The sequence below is a fragment of the Silene latifolia genome, chromosome 1, assembly GCF_048544455.1.
Source record: "Silene latifolia isolate original U9 population chromosome 1, ASM4854445v1, whole genome shotgun sequence".
NCBI lineage: Eukaryota > Viridiplantae > Streptophyta > Magnoliopsida > Caryophyllales > Caryophyllaceae > Silene > Silene latifolia.
Window position 1 is genome coordinate 159,779,612 of NC_133526.1, and position 7,916 is coordinate 159,787,527.

Sequence of the window (7,916 nt, forward strand, 5' to 3'; positions counted from 1 at the left end):
GCATGATTGTTATGATATAATATGTGATTTATAAAGTTTAACATGTTAGCATATGACGTAACATGCGGGTAGCTCTTACGAATTAGTGTTACTCGATCGAGTGGGACCGACTCGATCGGGTGGGTTTTTGCGATTTTGAGTCCGAATCGAGTTTTGGGGCACTCGATCGAGTAACTAGGGGTACTCGATCGAGTAGGGGGTCACTCGATCGAGTAGCCTAGATACTCGATCGAGTAGGTAAGAGATCAGAAGGTCTGTTTGGGTTCTGAAGTTTGGGTACTCGATCGAGTACGTGGGGCACTCGATCGAGTAGCCCGTTACTCGATCGAGTGTGTTTGGGAACTCGATCGAGTGGGTTCTGGGCATCGTGTTTTCGTGTTTTGAGGTTTAGTACGTGTGTTTATGTTTACCCTTTCTTATATAGCTTCAAGATGCCGCCCAAGAGAACTGCTTTGTATGCGAGAGCTGAGCTTATGACCGTGGATGACATCGTTAAGATGTTAGAGCACCAGGATGCTCTTACCGAGACCCCAAGAGAGTGAATGAGGATAAGGATAAGGGTAAGGAAAAGGAGGTTGATCATTCTAAAATGAGCCTCTATATTGCGAGGTTTAACCCGAAAGAGTACAAGGGAGTTGGGGAGCCTAATCTGCTTGATAGTTGGCTGAGAGAGATGGAGAACATCTTAGACCTGGTTCATTGTCCCGATGAGATGAGGTGGGAACAGTGCGTTCTATCCGAGGGAGGCAAAGGCGAGCAAGTGGTGGGATTCAGTGAAGGTGAGTGCTAAGGAGATATACACCAACCAAGGCTTACCCGCTATACCTTGGGGAGGAGTTTCGTAGGGGCCGAGGAAGGAGTTCGTAGCGGAGCATGTAAGGAGTAAGTTGAGGGAAGAGTTTGATAAGTTTAAGATGACCGAGAGATGTCGGTGAGTCGAGTACTACGACAGTTCAATGAGAAGTCCAGTATCTTTGAGGATATGGGTTTGAGTGAGGAGAACCTGGCATTGAGGTTTGAAAGAGGGTTGACTACCACGATTATGGATAAGTTACCCGTGGGGATCCTTACTGATGTTAAGGAAGCTTATGAGAGGGCTGGGAGAGCGGAGAGGTTGGTGGAGATGGCTCAGGAGAGGTCTGGTGGTGAGAAGAGGAAGTCTGAGAGCGAGGGTGGTGGCCAATCTAATTACAAGAAAGGCAACCACAATCAGTCTAAGGGGTTTTCTTCTGGGTCAGGGTTCAGTGATGGGGCTTCCTTTGGGCGTGGTCGTGGGAGTGTGAGTGATAGTTGGGGAGTGACCTGCTTTGGTTGTGGTGGTGTAGGCCACAAGATACATGAGTGCACGAGTGCACCGGGATCTTTTCAGAGACCTACACAGAGCTTCACGAGCAACAGACCGACTGGATCATGGCCAAACCGGGGAAGTCAGAGTTACCAGAGTGGAGGCAACCGCAACGGCGGTAATTCTTATCAGATAACACCGACGAACAACAACAACAATCAAGGGTCGGGTGCTAAGCCGACCGCATCAGCCAGTACTGTCCAGGGAGGTGGGCAGAAGACCAGTGGCAAGTTATTCATGATGGAGAAGAAAGCAGCTGAGGAAGATGCGCATGTTATCACCGGTACATTTCTTGTTAATGGTGTTCCTACCTTTGTTTTGTTTGATTCGGGGGCTTCTCAGTCGTTTGTGTCTTCGAGTCATGTAAAACAGTTGGGTTTGAGAGTATATGAATCTGTTAGTGAGCAAGTTTTCATACCTTCGGGTGAGTCTGTATCGTGTGGGAGGTTGTTTAGAGATGTATCTTTGATAGTTGGGCAAGTTGATTTCCCTGTAGACTTGCTAGAGTTTCCTTTTAACGGTTTTGAGATAATAGTTGGGATGGATTGGTTAGGAAAGTATAAAGCTAAAATAGACTGTCATCAAAAGAAAGTGTCCTTAAGAGGTCCAAAGGGTGTTAGTGTGTCTTACCGTGGGTTTCTAGTCAAACCCAAAGTTAAGTTGATTGTAGCTGTTACCTTGATGTCTTATCTGAGGAAGGGATGTCCTTTGATCCTGTGCCATGTGAGAGATGACCGGATAGAGATTCCGACAGTTGATGAGATACCAGTGGTGGGAGAGTTTGCAGATGTTTTTCCAGAGGAGATTCCGGGGTTGCCACCGAAGAGGGAGATAGACTTCACCATTGAGTTGAAGCCAGGGACGGGGTCAATCTCTAAGGCACCGTACCGTATGGGTCCTAAGGAGATGGAGGAGCTTAGGAAGCAGTTGGATGATTTGATAGAGAAGGGATACATTAGACCAAGTGTATCGCCTTGGGGAGCACCAGTTCTTTTCGTGAAGAAGAAAGATGGGAGCTTGAGGTTGTGCATAGATTACAGGGAGCTGAACCGTGTGACGATAAAGAACAAGTATCCTTTGCCAAGGATAGATGACCTGTTTGATCGCCTTGAGCGGTGCAACAGTCTTTTCTAAGATTGATTTGAGGTCGGGGTACCATCCGGTGAAGATTAGAGAGGTGGACATACCAAAGACAACTTTCACGTCGAGGTATGGCCATTATGAGTATGTGGTGATGCCGTTTGGTTTGTCTAATGCGCCGGCGGTGTTTATGGATTTGATGAACAGAATCTTGACGCTTCTTGGACCAGTTTGTAGTGGTGTTTATCGATGATATCTTAGTCTACTCTAAGACTAAGGAGGAGCATGAGGAGCATTTTAGGATCGTGTTGCAGACTTTGAGGGATCATGAGTTGTATGCTAAGCTGTCCAAGTGTGAGTTCTGGTTAGAGAAAGTTGCTTTTCTAGGGCATGTGATCTCTAAAGATGGGGTAGTGTGGATCCGGCGAAGATTGAGGCAAAGACAAAGTGGGAAGCACCAAGAATGTTCTTTGAGGTTAGGAGTTTCTTGGGTTTAGCTGGATACTACAGACGGTTCGTGAAAGATTTCTCCAAGATAGCTAGACCGATGACAGCGTTGATGAGGAAAGAGAACAAGTTTCGTTGGGATGAGAGTTGTGAGACGGCGTTCCAAACATTAAAGGAGCTGCGTTTGACCACGCTCTGTCTTAGCATTGCTGAAGGAGCGAGAATTTTGAGGTTTATACAGATGCCTCGAAGAATGGGCTGGGATGTGTGTTGATGCGGAAATGGCAAGGTGATTGCCTATGCTTCTAGGCAATTGAAGCCTTATGAGGAGAACTACCCTACCCATGATCTGGAGTTGGGTGCAGTGGTGTTTGCTCTCAAGATTTGGAGACATTACCTTTATGGAGCAATCTTTAAGGTATTTTCTGATCACAAGAGTCTTAAGTACATCTTCACGCAGAAGGAGTTGAACATGAGACAGAGGAGGTGGATGGAGTTGATTGGCGACTACGACATGGAAATCATCTACCATGAAGGTAAGGCCAATGTTGTTTCGATGCTTTGAGTAGGAAGAGTGTACATTCCTTGTGTACAAATCTCTTCTTTGATGAGGCTGAGGGATGAGGTAGCGAGCTTTGGGATACATATGATGCGAAAGGAGATGCCATGGGTGATATGACAAAAGATCTTGAGTTTTATGATGATATTCGGGATAAGCGGGCTTTGGATCCTAAAATAGTTGAGTGGAGAGCTGGAGTAGAGAAAGGGACAGTGTCCCGGTTTTCTATTCATACAGATGGTAGTTTGAGGTTTGATGGTAGGTGGTGTGTTCCTAATGATGAGGAGTTGAAAAAGACAATCATGACAGAGGCGCATTGCACACCATATTCAGTTCATCCAGGTGGAGACAAGCTATACAAGGATTTGAAGAAAACGTTTTGGTGGCCTGGGATGAAGAAAGAGACTGAGTTTGTGTCCCGTTGTTTGACATGCCAGAGAGTTAAAGGGGAACAGAGACGACCACAAGGTAAGATTCAGTCTTTAGAGGTGCCTGAGTGGAAGTGGGAATCCATTTCCATGGATTTCATTGTGGGTTTGCCTAGGAGTCAACAAGGTAACAACATGATTTGGGTGATAGTGGATCGTCTGACCAAGTCAGCTCACTTTGTTCCAATGAAAGATACATGGACTAAGGCACAATTGGCTATGGCCTATCGAAAGAACGTGCTTAAGTTACATGAAGTCCCTAAGGACATAGTGTCTGACAGAGATGCGAGGTTTATATCGAGGTTTTGGAAAGAGCTGCAGGAATTGTTGGGAACAACTTTGAAGATGAGTACAAACATTTCATCCCGTGATGACGGCAGACGAGAGAAACAATCAAGACTCTTGAGGATATGTTGCGAGCTTGTGTGATGGATTTTGGTGGTAGCTGGGAGCAGAGGTTGGACTTGATAGAGTTTTCTTACAACAACAGCTATCACACCAGTATTGGTATGGCACCGTTTGAGGCTTTGTATGGGAGGAGATGTAGGAGTCCAATCTGTTGGGACGACAAAGTCTTTGAGGCAAAGGGTTTTAGGACCAGAGATGGTGCATGAGATGGTGGAACAGATTAAGATGATCAGGGAACGGATGAGAGCAGCCCAGGATCGACAAAAGAGTTGTGCAGACCTACATCGTCGGGACATAGAGTTTCAAGTTGGGGACAAGGTTCTTCTGAAAGTGTCTCCGATGCGTAGAGTTATGAGATTTGGGAAGAAAGGCAAGTTAAGTCAGAAGTTTATAGGACCTTATGAGATCTTAGAGCGAGTTGGGGAAGTTGCTTATCGTCTTGCTTTACCAGCTGCGTTAGAGAGAGTGCATAATGTGTTTCATGTATCGCAGCTGCGGAAGTATGTGAGTGACCCGTCACATGTGTTGGAGGCAGAGAGCTTAGAGCTAGATGAGTCCTTATCATATCTTGAGGTGCCTAAGCAGATTCTAGACCGAAAGGTTAGAAAGACTAGGAGTGATGAGACAGTTTTGCTTAAGATCCTTTGGTCTAACCACGAGACCGAGGAAGCTACATGGGAGCCAGAGGAAGCTATGAAAGAGCGTTACCCTTTCCTCTTTGATCAGGTATGTATGGTTACGAGGGCGTAACCTTGTTTCTTTTAGGGGGGTAGGAGATGATCGCGAGCAGTTTTTACGAGTTTTATACCCCTTTTATATGTTGTGTCGGTATGTTTGTCGGGATGAGTTGGGTTAGTATCATGTTTTACGTTGAATTTTGTTTGACCTTCGAGTCGGGAAGCTTATGGGAGTACCTTTGTTTAGTAGTGGTTTGAACTTCGGGGACGAAGTTCCTTTTAAGGAGGGAAGACTGTAATACTCCGTATTTATAAGTCTTAGGGTACTCTATCGAGTAGCCCTTACTCTGTCGAGTAAGGGTAAGTTGCGAAATAAAATAGTTTCGACTGTTTACTCGATCGAGTAGTCGGGGTACTCGATCGAGTAAGGGGTACTCGATCGAGTACCTTGGGTACTCGATCGAGTGTCCGGTTTTACGGGGAGTTTTCTCGGGTTTTGTTAATTATGTGATTAAGGTATTTAAACATAGTCGTCATTGTTTTAAATCACTTTTACAAAACCTAAAACCCTGTTTAAGAGAGAAAGCAACCAGTTCATCTTCCTAATCGCATTCTTAGCAATTCCGGAGTTCGACGGTCGGTTCTTGTCGTTATTCGTGTCGTTGAGTTCCTTGCGTCGAGGGTAAGCTTTTAATATAATTTTTATAATGTTTTGTTAAGTTTGGTTAAACCCTAATTTAGAGATTGGGGTTTTGTGTGTAGTATGTGATGTGTAGCCTCTATGTGTTATATGATAGGAGGAGGGTTCGTAGAAGAGGCTTTTGACTCACCTGATACCGTCTGATCATTTGTTGTGCTTTCCAGGTAGGATTTCCTACTCAGTATTAGTCCCATAATGGGATATTGGTGATGTGTTGTATTTGGTTGTTTGATATAATGATTGTACTGTGTTTGTGGTTGTAATTGTTGTTGATGGTTCTCGAGATGCGTTCTCGGCTGAGTGGGGTCACTTGCGGGAGTGACTTCACGCCCTAGTTTCGCCCTTCGTGGAACCCGCCACGGAAGGGGATGTGCACATTAATGGGACAATGTTATCGCTCGGTATGATGAGCGGGGCTTAGGTGGGAACGGCCGCGTCCCCCATCGGTGGTCTGGTCCAAAGGGGACGGTCGATTGAGATGATGGGAATTGGTTGGTGGTGTGTGTGTGTGTGATTCAAATTGTATCTGTTTATCTTATTATTGTTATCTATATTGATTGTGTGATTAGTACTGACCCCGGTGTTGTTTTGTAAACCTGCGGTGATCCATTCGGGGATGGTGAGCAGATATTGAGCAGGTATTGAGATGAGTACTGGGATAGCTGGGATGCCACGACATGATGATAGGAGTCTTCCGCTGTAGCCTTTAGTTTATTTACTTTTCAGTTAGACAGTCAGTTTGAAATGATGTATCGTACTTTTTGGTTTGGTTTGAGGATTGTAACTATTCACTAAATTATTATATTAAGCATTGTTTCTTTATTGTTGTTTGATTATCATTGCCTCGGGTAACCGAGATGGTAATGTCTTCATACCTGAGTAGACCTGGTAAGGCACTTGGAGTATGGGGGTGTTACACAACACTCGTCACTAACCACCCATTTCCCTTACCCCGTCAACAACCACTAGCCTCACCTCCCTAAGTCACGAAACAACCACCAAAAACCCGACATCAAATGCGAAAACAGAGGAAAGGGTTGAACTCATACCTTTTTCCGCCACCACCACAGCCACCAGGGCCACCCACGGTCGTCGACAAACACCCTAAGGTCTTCCTTGCTGCGCCGTCACCACCCACGCTCTCTCTCTCTCTCTCTCGTTTTGCGTGAGGGTTGAGATTGAAGCTGATGAAGAGAGGGAGGCGGGTTGAGGGAGGCGGGTTGATAGAGATTAGGGTACTATTAAGTTTAGGGTTTAGGGTTAGGGTTAAATGGGCTTTAGGGTTAAATTGGGCTGAACCTGATCTTGGGCCAACTCAATAGGGTCAGCTCACATTTCGAATTCCATATAAACCCGTCTCAATTAACTTACGATAGCTTAACGTAATTATCGACTCAACAGTTTACCCGACTTAATTAGTAATATAAAATGTACAACAACTAATATATAATAATATCCGTTTAATTGCTTATATAAAATACGGGGTATTACAGTCTTCCCCCCTTAAAATGAACTTCGTCCCGAAGTTCGCTCCCGTACTTAAACAACATAAGGGTATTGTATATCGTACATACGGACGTCACGCATTTCTAACACGGTTAACACACACTTTTGACACATCAATTAACATAACAAACACGAAATGTTACATTCTGCCCTCCTAAAAATAAACTTCGTCCCGAAGTTTAACTCGTCTTTACTTAACCCAACTAACTACGACTAATAACTACCTGAGAACACCAATGTATAACAACTAAATATTCATCTGAGAACACCGTCATCATCCATCTAAATTCCGATCTCAAACTCAAGTAACTCAATAACCATGGTCTCACTGGACCGTAACGTAACTCGGCACAAAGGCCCCACAACTCATAACTCAATACCAGAAGTTTAACTACACTCTCCTTTTACACCTCAACCAACTAACAGGAGTAGGAATAAAACATATAGAACTCATTTGCATAGGTACCCCACAACGAAACATCTACTTGATCAAAACTACCATCTACAAACAAGTGCAATATAAACATTAAGATTTTACAATCCTACCCGACTAGAAACATGGTTACGTCCTCGTAACCTCTTTTCAATTTTCATATACATATGCAACAAAATCATTATCAACCACATGTGACAGGAAAGAACATATGATAAAAGATTGCGCATTAACATTAAGGTCGAAACAAGGTTTTATTATGGAATTAACTGATTGTCAACAAGTAACATTTATTACTAGCTCATGCTTAACTTAAAAACACAACATCAAACT